The sequence below is a fragment of the Cavia porcellus genome, unplaced genomic scaffold (genome assembly GCF_034190915.1).
Source record: "Cavia porcellus strain 051 isolate PalLab524CR breed Dunkin Hartley unplaced genomic scaffold, mCavPor4.1 scaffold_1, whole genome shotgun sequence".
In the NCBI taxonomy this organism is placed as follows: domain Eukaryota; kingdom Metazoa; phylum Chordata; class Mammalia; order Rodentia; family Caviidae; genus Cavia; species Cavia porcellus.
Genome location: NW_026947484.1, coordinates 133368812 through 133379247, shown reverse-complemented (window position 1 = coordinate 133379247; position 10436 = coordinate 133368812). Strand labels below are relative to the sequence as shown.

General features: G+C 40.8%; 1 pseudogene; it reads right to left on the bottom strand.

Annotated features, from left to right (window-relative positions):
* Positions 1-3533: 3533 nt before the first annotated feature.
* On the bottom strand, positions 3534-6008 carry LOC134472980 (large ribosomal subunit protein eL39-like; annotated as a pseudogene).
* Positions 6009-10436: the final 4428 nt, after the last annotated feature.

Sequence of the window (10436 nt, the reverse complement as noted above, 5' to 3'; positions counted from 1 at the left end):
TACCGAGGATCAAACTCACGACTGTGTGCTTGCAAGGCAGGTGCTTATGCCACTGAGCTAAATCCCCAGCCCTGAAGTCAGAGAGTTCTAAACATTTTTTTTTTTTTTTTTAGTTCTAAGCCTTTTGCAGTAGCAGCACCTCCAATTCTACAAGGCAGATATGTTTATTTTACAGATGAAACAGAAGAGGTGAGGTAATTTGCCGCAAGGCATGTAACTAGGAAGTGGCAGCACAGTAGTTAGATATCCAGCTCCCTGACTCCAGAGTTGGGCTTCTTTCTTTATTATGTTGCCTCACTTGCCCTGAGCTCCTAAAGGCATCTTGCATAGGAGGAAGATAAGACATTCTTTTTAGAGCAGAAGCTCCAATTTGACAGAGGGATGAGGGTGGCCTTGGAATTTAACCTGAGGAACTGAAGCCCTGATCAAGTGTGTGTCTGGAGCAGGTTGCCAGGACTCAGGGTTAGAAGCCTGTTATTTATATGCAACTACAGGGGTTCCTGCAGAGTAACTCAAGTTCAGCTCTCTGCCAGGTCCAGAAAGGGAGTTGGGGGAGAAGTTAACAGCCTGATATGTTCCTCAACATTTTGAGATTTAAAGTCTCTTTCTCTCCCTGTGTCTCTCTTTTCCTCTCTCTCCTTCACTCTCTCACTCCTTCTCCTTCTCCCTGTCTCTCTCCCCCCCATTTAGGACGCCAGCAGGGTAATCCTCCCTGGCAGCTGTGTCCTTCCTGTTTGTCCTTCTGAAGCAGTTCCAGCTGACCAGCCACTGAGAACCTGCTGCTTAAGCAGCTGGTGATGGACTACAAAACAGCACAAGGAGAGCAGGGCAGGCAAGGGTCAGCACCCTGTTGAAACAGTGACCAGCAGAGAGGAGCAGAGGACACAGGCACGCAGCTGATGCATGCACGTATACATAAATAAATAATTAGAGTTGTGTTCAAGTCATACAGGAGAATGTAAAGGAAAAACTTTTCCTCCTGACACCACCACCCACAGGAATAGCCTCTGTTAACCATTTGTTATCTATCTCTTGGTACCTTTTTCTGTGTAAATCTTGATATAAATATGAGCTTCAGTTTTTAATTTTTTGGTACTGGAGTTTGAGCCCAGAAGACCTTTACCACTAAGCTACGTTCTCAGCACTTTTTATTTTTTATTTTGAGACAAAGTCTCACTAAGTTGTTCAGGTTATCCTCATCCCTGACATCCTGCTGCCTCAGCCTTCTGAGTAGCTAGAATTACAAACATGTGCCACCACACCTGGATATTTTTTAATTATCCAAAACAAAATGGGACTGATATGTTGGTTTCCAGTTTCATAAGAAGCTCTCCAAATATTTTGCCAATTACGCTCCCACCAATAGAGCATAAAAGTGCTCATTTCAGAGTCAGTTGTTATGGCACAAACCAGTAATCCCAGCACTCCAGAGGCTGAGATTCATGAGTTCAAAGACAGCCTAGGCTACATGACAAGACCTTGCCTCAAAAAACTAAAAAGTGTCCATACTTGGGGCTTGAGATGTAGCTCAGTGATACAGCTCCTGCTTGACATATGTGAGGCCCTGAATTCATTTCTAATATCCCAAAGAGAAAAAACAAAAAAACAAAGCCAACAGTCATTTGTTTCATAGTTTTAAAAAATTGCTAAAAATTCTTCTTCTTTCTCTTTGCTGCTTCCTTTTGTCCTACTTTCTATTAAATCTACAATCTTTGACCCATGCTCATTATACAAAAATTCAGAATCGGGCTGGGGATTTAGCTCAGCGACATAAGCACCTGCTTTGCAAGTGCATAGTCATGAATTTGATCCCTGATACAAAAAAAAAAAAAAAAATTTTCAGAATCATGTCCACAAATGAGAAATGGGAGAGGAATTTAGGGCTCCTAATAGGGATATACAGAGATGAAATATGGCTCTGTAAAGGCAATGCCAGTTTATCATATATATTTATTAGAGTGCTTTTTCTAGCTCATTAGGTAGGAAAAAAAATGAATGTATGGGATCTCATTTTATCCTTGGGTAACTGAGCAGATGAAAAAAGCAAGCATCATCTCTCTGTTTACAGATAAAGGGTTTCAATACATTTGAGTATAAGTTCACAGAGCTAGTCAAAAGTAGAATTCTAAATCAATATTATTTCCCCTCCATTATATCCACAGCTTTTATACACATATGAAATGTAGGTGTGCATAGATATAAACTCTAAGTGCTTTATATGTAATTTATGAACACATTTAGATTATGCCTTATTTCATATATACATGTATACTAAGGGTTATCTGTGTGTATATAAAATGTGATAGGTGGTAAAGAAGACATTTAAGAGGTGGTTTGAAAACAAACCCCACCTAAACATGACCTGGCAGGCTCTGGGCGTGTCGGGGACTAAAGAAAGTTGAGCAACATTGAATTATAAATAAGATCTCTTATAATCATGGTTCTGGAACAAAGTTTAGCAGAGGTCCTTTGCAGGCAGTTTTGGAGTGAGATATGTGTAGGTTCAAAGTCTTTCTCTCAGGGCTGGGGATTTAGCTCAGAGGCATAAGCATCTGCCTTGCAAGCAGGCGGTTGTGAGTTTGATCCCTGGTACTGGGATCCCTCTCTCCCTTTAGCTGCTGCTGGAAATTGAATCCATGGCCTTGTGTATCATAGGCAAATGCTCTACCTCTAAGCTATGTCCCCAGCCCCTCAAGTCCTGTTTTATACATACTAGATGTATGATTTTGGACGAATAAGTATAGTTTTTTGGGCCTTGGTTTTTTCATGTGTAATATTCTCTACCGATGAGTGAATAAAATGACATCCAATTCAGAAAGTAACTTGCGTTGTTCCTGGGACATGTAAGTCTCAATGAGGGTTAGTTACTTTTATTATATGATTGCCTATTGTTTGTGTTTGTTTTCTGTTGCTATAACAAAATATCTAAGTGGGTGAAGTGGCACTTGCCTGTAATCCCAGATCTGCAGAAGGCTGAGGTAAGAGGATTGTAAATTCAGAAAGACCTTATCTCAAAAAATGGATTAAAAGAATGGAGCTGGGATAGTAGCTCAGTGTGAAGGTTCTGGGTTCAATCCCTAGCACCATCAAAAGTCAAACAACAGCCAGGCATGGGTATAATTCCAGTACTTGTGAGGCTGAGGCAGGAGGATCACCATAAATTCAAGGCCAGCCTGGGCTCCAAAGTAAGTTCAGGAGCAGCCTGAACTACATAGTGAGACCCTGTCTCAAAAAGCCAAAAAATTAAAACAAAATTAAATAAAACAATAAACTTACTGACTAGATCTTCTATAAGACAGTGTACATAATGAATGACTAAGCATATGGACAAGGAAGTCATCTAGACTTGTGTTTAAATTTTGATTATAGTTATAGAATTTGGAGTAAATATTTAATCTTATTATGCCCAATTTTTTCATGTGTTAAGTGTGGGTGGAATAACTACCATACAGAAGTGTTACAAAACGAAGTGACAAAATGTATAATAAAGCCCCTTGCACATATAATCATTAAATATCCCCATTTTCTTTAACTTTATTTTTATTAGTACATATTTGTCTTGCATGTTGATCCCATCTATCACAGTAAATTTGTACCTGTACATAATGTATCTTAATTCTTTTCACCTCCCCCCTCCCTTCAACCTTTCTTCTCTCATTTACACAAGTTTTGTTTCCATTTGCTTCCTTCCATTCTCCTTTTTCCTTTCTCCCTTCCTTCCTTTCTCCCTCCCCCGTCCCTCGTTCCCCTTCCCATTAGAACAAGTTCTTCCTACATCCCAATATCTCCATTTTGCTACTTATTGATCTTTTGGGTTTCTCACACAAGACAAGCAATGGATATTTAAACTAGTGCATCTGATTTATTTCACTTAAGATTATGGTCTCAAGATGCAATCATTTTTCTACAAATAATTCAGGTTTATCCTCCTATGGCAGAGTAATACTCCATTGTGTGTAAATGTCACATTCTCTTTACTCATTCATGCACTGATGGGCGTGTGGGCTGTCTACAAAATTTAGCTGTTATAAATTGTGCTGCTATAAACATGGGTATGCACATAACACTGTGTGATGCTTTTTCTTTTCTCTTCTTTTCTTTTTGGTCTTTGTTGAGGCAAGTTGCACTACATGGTTCAGGCTGGCTTCAAACTTACAGGGATCCTCCTGCCTTAGCCTCCCAGGTTCTAGGATTAGGGGTGTACCACACTCAGCTATGATGCTTTTACCTCTTTCATATTCCTCAGTTTTTAAAGGGTCCTTCTAAAGTATGGCACATTTAACCATATAGAGTTCCAGGTCTAACCTAAACAAGAAAGGCTTCTTGGGATTTTGTTGGCTGGTTGATTGGTTGGTTGGAGTTTTGTTGGTGGTAGTGTGTGTATGTCTGTGTCTGTGTTTGTGTTTTCCTGGGAATTGAACTAAATAACTGAATTCATGGCCTCTAACTCTGAACTATACTCATGGTCCTTTATTTTATTTTTATTTTCTTGTTTGTTGGTTGGTTTTTTAGAAGTTACCTGAAAAATAATTAAGAACATCCCCTCCAGGGTTTTTCAGAGGAATTTGCATTGATCAATTCCTCCTCAGGCTTGTTTAATCAGTTTCTAGACTTAAGTACAAACATAATAGTATTCTTATTGGTTTGGGGGTAATTATTCCAAAAATATCAAGACTACTTAAATTTTTGACTGCTATCTAATTCATTAAACACTGTTCACAAATTTGTCATCTACAAATTTAATAAAGATACTTTCTCTAGTCTTTTATAAAAACAGGAACCAGAACAGGATCAGTTTTGAATCATTTCCCCTTGACACAAGCTGTTTAGTCACTGTAATCCAGCCAACCTTGTTAGAATCCTGTCATTTTCTCATCATTTTCACAATGAGGATTTTATAATCATTTTGCTAAAAGTAAGATACAGTATATTGTATTGTGCTAATTTACACATCTATTAACCTTATCAAAAATATATCTAGATATTTTCACATGAAATGTCCTGAAAAACTACGTCTTAAATATCAGCATCGCACACAGACACACAAAACACATCAGCATCTTTCTTAGTGAAGTGTCTGTTAAACAAGCAATACACTATTCTGCAATCTCCTACCTCTTGCCGCCAAGATCAGCACTGTAATTCATGGTGTGAATTTCTGTAGTCCATGTTTTTCCTACTTATGAAGTTTATGGTGATGTTTTCATCTTGTTTTGTTTAGTTTTCAAACATTTATTATTGCTCCCTAGTGCTGATCACACAAAAAGAATAAGATTCCCAATTAGGTACATTCAGCTGTCTAGTCAATGGTTTTTTGTTGTTGTTGTTGTTGTTGTTGTTGTTTTGTCATTTTCCTTTTTATCGGTACCGGGGATCGAACTCACGACTGCCCGCTTGCAAGGCAGGCCCTTATGCTGCTTGAGCTAAATCCCCAGCCCCAAGTCAATAGTATTTTTTTTTTTTTTTGGTCTTTTTCGTTTTTATCGGTACCAGGGATCAAACTCACGACTGCCTGCTTGTAAGGCAGGTGCTTATGCCGCTGAGCTAAATCCCCAGCCCGTCAATAGTATTTTTAAAGCTTGATATGGTGATATCATCTTGACCACGATAAAGAAGACATCATCTTGTGATCTCAAAAAGAGTAAATATACTGTAGCTCATGTGCAATTCTTACATTTCCCAACTTGGTCCTCCTCCAGTGTCTCCTCTTGGAGTTGTACCTGATTTTACTACCAGTCTTCATCCAAATCTACTGAGGAATGAGACGATTCTGCCTTTGCGTCCTGGCCAGGAATCACTTGATTCTGAAAGTCTTGAAAGAAGACATGGTTAGGTTTGGAGGCAAGCACATGCACAAAATTGTAGCTAGAAGCAAAAGAGCTGTTTTTTGTTTGTTTGTCTTGTGACATGGTTTTATTATGTAGTTCAGGCTGATCTTGAATTTGCCAGCCTCAAACTTTCAGGGATCCTCCTGCTTTAGCCTCCTGAGTGCTGGGATTACAGACATGTGTCACCACACCTGGCCAAGAATACTTTTACCTTTCCAGTCTTCTGACACCTTATTTTTTCAGTACTAGAGGTTGAACCCAAAAATTTTCAAGGAATATATATATATATATATATATATATATATATATATATAAAATATTCTCCAAAGATAGATTATTGATGGTGGCTTCATGGTCCCATCTACAAACTACTGAATGACAGGATGACAAGATATAATTCTCTGGGCTGCTGGGCAGGGTGATGCATGCCTGTAATCCCAGAGATTGGGGAGGCTGGGGCAAGAGGGCTGCAAGTCCAAGCTTACTGTGGGAAACTTAGTAATTTAGCAAGACGCTGTTTGGAAATGGGAAAATAAATAAATAATGTTGCTCAGTGCAAAGACTCTGGGTTAATTCTCCAGTACTACAAAGGAGGAAAGAAGGAAGAAGGAAAAAGAGGATGAGCAGGAAGAGGAAAAAGAAAAGAAGTAGGAGAAGAAGGAAGAGAAGGAGAAGAAAGAAAGTAAAGAAAGAAAGAAGGAAGGAAGGAAGAAAAAAGAAAGAAAACCTAAAAGAGGAAGGGAAGAAGGATAAAAGGAAGAAAGAAAATGGAAATGAAGAGAAGGAAGGAAGGAAAGAAGGCAGGCAGGCAGGCTGACTGCTGGAGTTTCAAGTGATTAGCGGGAGAATAAGAGATGAGACTATGTTTATATCCCATGTTATGAAGCCAGTTGTACCAGTACACCTGATTACACAGCCTAGTGTTTCAAGACTTCATTAGGCCAAGACTGCAGAATCAGGTCACATAGTAATGACACTTAAGACATCCTATCCAGAATACGGGAAGCTGATGCTTATTAGATTTCTCTTTTTCTCTCCATTCCATTTTCCTTCCTCCCTCCTGTCCACATTTCCTCCCTTCCTTCTTTCCTTCTTTCCTGCCAGGAATCCTGAAAGGCATCCAATATGATCTTGGCATTTGCAAGCTTGCTCCACAAGTGCATTTGCTACCTTTCCTGCAGCTGTATAGCTCTCAGGCTACCTGATTCCATCTGACACCATCTCCAGTACTGCTGCTGCTGATCTATCCCAAAGCCAAAAGAAGGCTCCACCTGTCACTGCTCAAAGAACACTGAAGACCAAATGCTGGATGTTGAAAAAGAGCCTGATAGAGCCTTGAGGATTATAGAAAAGATTAATGACAAAATGAAAGAAAATCAAAACTGAAGGGGAATTCACACTGCTCCCTGAGTCCGTTAAACTGCACCCTCCCTAGGGGACTGTTTAACTCAGATTTCAGTTGCTATACAAATTATTTCATCCAATCAACTTAAAAGGAGAAAATGTTTATTTTGCTTCATGGTTTCAATCCACATCACTTGGCCATGTCACTTTGGGCCTGTGGCAGCACAGTACATTATGGGAGAGTGTGTGGCAGAGGCTTATTTATCTCATAGTGTCTGAGACGCAAAATCAGACAGAGGAAGGAACCAGGGTTTGAATATCCACTTAAAGGGCATGCCCCAGTGACTTGACTTCTACTGGGCCCCACCTCTGATTTGTTCCACTACCTGCCCTAATAGCACAGGCTGGATCCAAGCCTTTAACAGATGAGTGTTTGAGGACTCTTATCCAACCCAGAGCAGGAACTTTCTCCACCATAGCTGGCTTCATGAGCCTGTGACCTGGGCCATTATGTATCTTATAGTCCCCAGTATGAGAAGGGGCCTTATGCTTAGTTTAAATTCCTGCTATCACCATCTTGAAATTCTTAATAATGTTTGAACAGGGCTGGGGATTTAGCTCAGTGGCTCAAGCACTTGCCCTGTAAGCTTAAGGTCACAAGATTGATTCCCGGTACAAAAAAAAAAAAAAAAGTTTGAACAACAGACATCATTGTTTTCATTTTTCATCCAGCCCTACAAAGTATGTAATTGTTGTTCTCCTTTAGCTACCACCTGTCCAGACCACTACTCACCAAGCAAAGTACCTATAAATAAACAGGCCCCTCCTACTTGGACTTCTGGGTACATCTCCAGGCACAAAATTATTCTGGAGATGCAACCCTACTCACAATGAAGACAGCTAAGTAAATTACTTACAAAAGATGAAATTCTCCTTCAAGTACCATAACCAGAAGACAGTGAATAAAATAAAATGCTTTTTTTTTTGGTACTGGGAATCAAACTCAGGACTTCATGTTTGCCAGGCGAGTGCTATACTACTAAGCTAAATCCCTGGCCCCTCTTAGTGTAAATAAATAGATAACCAGAATATATTTGGGGCCATAGAGACAAAAGTATCCAAATGTGATTATCTAAAGATCTAAGTACTTTAATACAGATCAAAAACCAAGCAAACAAATTTGTATCTTAAAATGTTAGTTTGGGTTGAAAGGAATAGCCTCAGACATGTTACCTGAGAGTGTTTGGGGAAGGGCTAGAGGATCTCACTGATATAGGGGAAATAAATGTAATTCCCAAGCTGCTAGATGTCTGATATACTGAGCTCACATTCCCCATAATTGAAAAATGAATTCTAGGAAACAATGGAAAATTTTGAGAGAGACAGCTCCTGACCAGAGGGGACTGGAAAATGAGTTGTGGACCCCATTTTACAGGGTGAGTTTTATAGAGCAAAATTGTGAGATGGGTGCAACATCACAAGGTGAGTAGAAAGTAGAACAAAATATCAACCAATGAGGATACAAGTTTAGCTGTTTAGGTAATGTTTGTCCAATGGGGAAGCAGGTCACATAACAAGGGGACCTGGAAAGAACAAGGGCCTTTTTAGGAAGAGTCAAAGAGGCAATCAGGTGTTTCTGGCCACTTACCAGGGTGATGGATACCAATGTAATTTACTGCATATAGACTTGTCCATTTTGTCTGTATCTTGAGGCCTGGTGTCCAACAGATGTACCTCCAGCCTCTGTACCGACTCCGTTGAGGGTCTAGCTCTGTCTGACTGCGTATAATATTTCTACCTAGTTTAGCTGCCTGTAATACCAGGATATCAGAACATCCTGAAGAATTTGGCTGCTGCCTTGATCTCCTCCCACCTGTCCTCTCATCTCCACTCTCTACCATCTACCTCCCATCACCCACCCTCAGAACCTTTATGCCAGTGTAAGTAATTTCTCTGACCTGCCAAGGAAGGTATTTCCCCAGCAGGAGTCTTACATGCTGCAGAAAAGAAAAGGGTGGGTGATAGAGGGGTGAAGGACACTGTAGTGTCAGCTACAGTCAGGGATGGGAAGGGACAAAGGCAAAAAGCAGAAGGAAATGGGTCACTGCCCATGGTTGGCAGCAGCAACTGCTGTGCCTGGTCTTTTAATTGGGAAACAAATCTTCGCTCTTTCCACCAGTGACCCACATGAACCATCATTCCCAACAGCAATAAAGTGGGGCAATAAAGTCCAGGGCTGACTCCACGACTGTGGGGTAAGAGTTCCTGGCGAGAGAAGACTGAAAAACATTGTGCTTGCATGGAAACAAAAGAAACAAAGAGAGCCCGAGAAAAAAAGATTGGGGGGAAAAAGTGCGAGCCTTGACTAATTGCCTGTAAACGTCTCCACACCAGAAATTTCTATCGTGTTTTCTCTTTCTGTTGCCCTCTCCTGTTTTCAACACCCTTCTGTTCAAGGTGAGGCAAGGGTGAGCAGTGATAGACAGCGGTTACAGAGCCAAATCAGGCAAGATGCTCAGATTCATGGGAGCTGGTGGAGCTCTTGGCAGAACTGGGTTTGTTGGATGAGTCTTGGTAACACCCACTGAATTGGCTGTGTCTTCCTTTCCCACAAACAAGAATTTAACAAGAGCTTGCTGCAGCCTGGGGACTTTTCGACTTTGACTTTTTGACTTTCGACCTCTTGGCCTTCCTGCAGTCCTCTCCCACTCCAGCTCCAGAGAGCTTCCTCTTTATCTTGGCAGCACGGCAGTCCCAAGGTGTTACTTATCGGTCAGCAGCAGAGGGCGATCTGGCCCTGAAGAATGACCCGATCGACTCCCGCAGTGTGCCGGGGCTACTAATGGCTTGCAGCTCCATCAACATAAAGCTCAACTCTTCACAAAGGAACATTGTCACTAAGCATTTTCCTTTTCATTCTTGTTCTTGAAAGTTCAGCTACCTCATCTAACCCTTTCCCTCCTCCAGTCTTGATTCCTGCTCTCTTTCCTCTCTCAGCCTCTTGGAAGCAGCAGGAAGCCAACAAGGTCCACAGTAGAGAAAAACAAATCCCAGGTCCCTGCTGAGTGAAACCACAGGAAAATAAGCAAGTGGCATTAGCAGCTGTAGGAGGTGTAGGCAACTGTGTGTGTGCGTGTACACGTAGTCATGTGCACGGGTGCGTGTGTGAGGATGTATGTGTGGCTCACACAGCAGCACTTTTTTGAACTTTAGCATGCATAAAAGTCACCAACTAAGCTTGTTAAAACACAGCTTTCTGTTTAA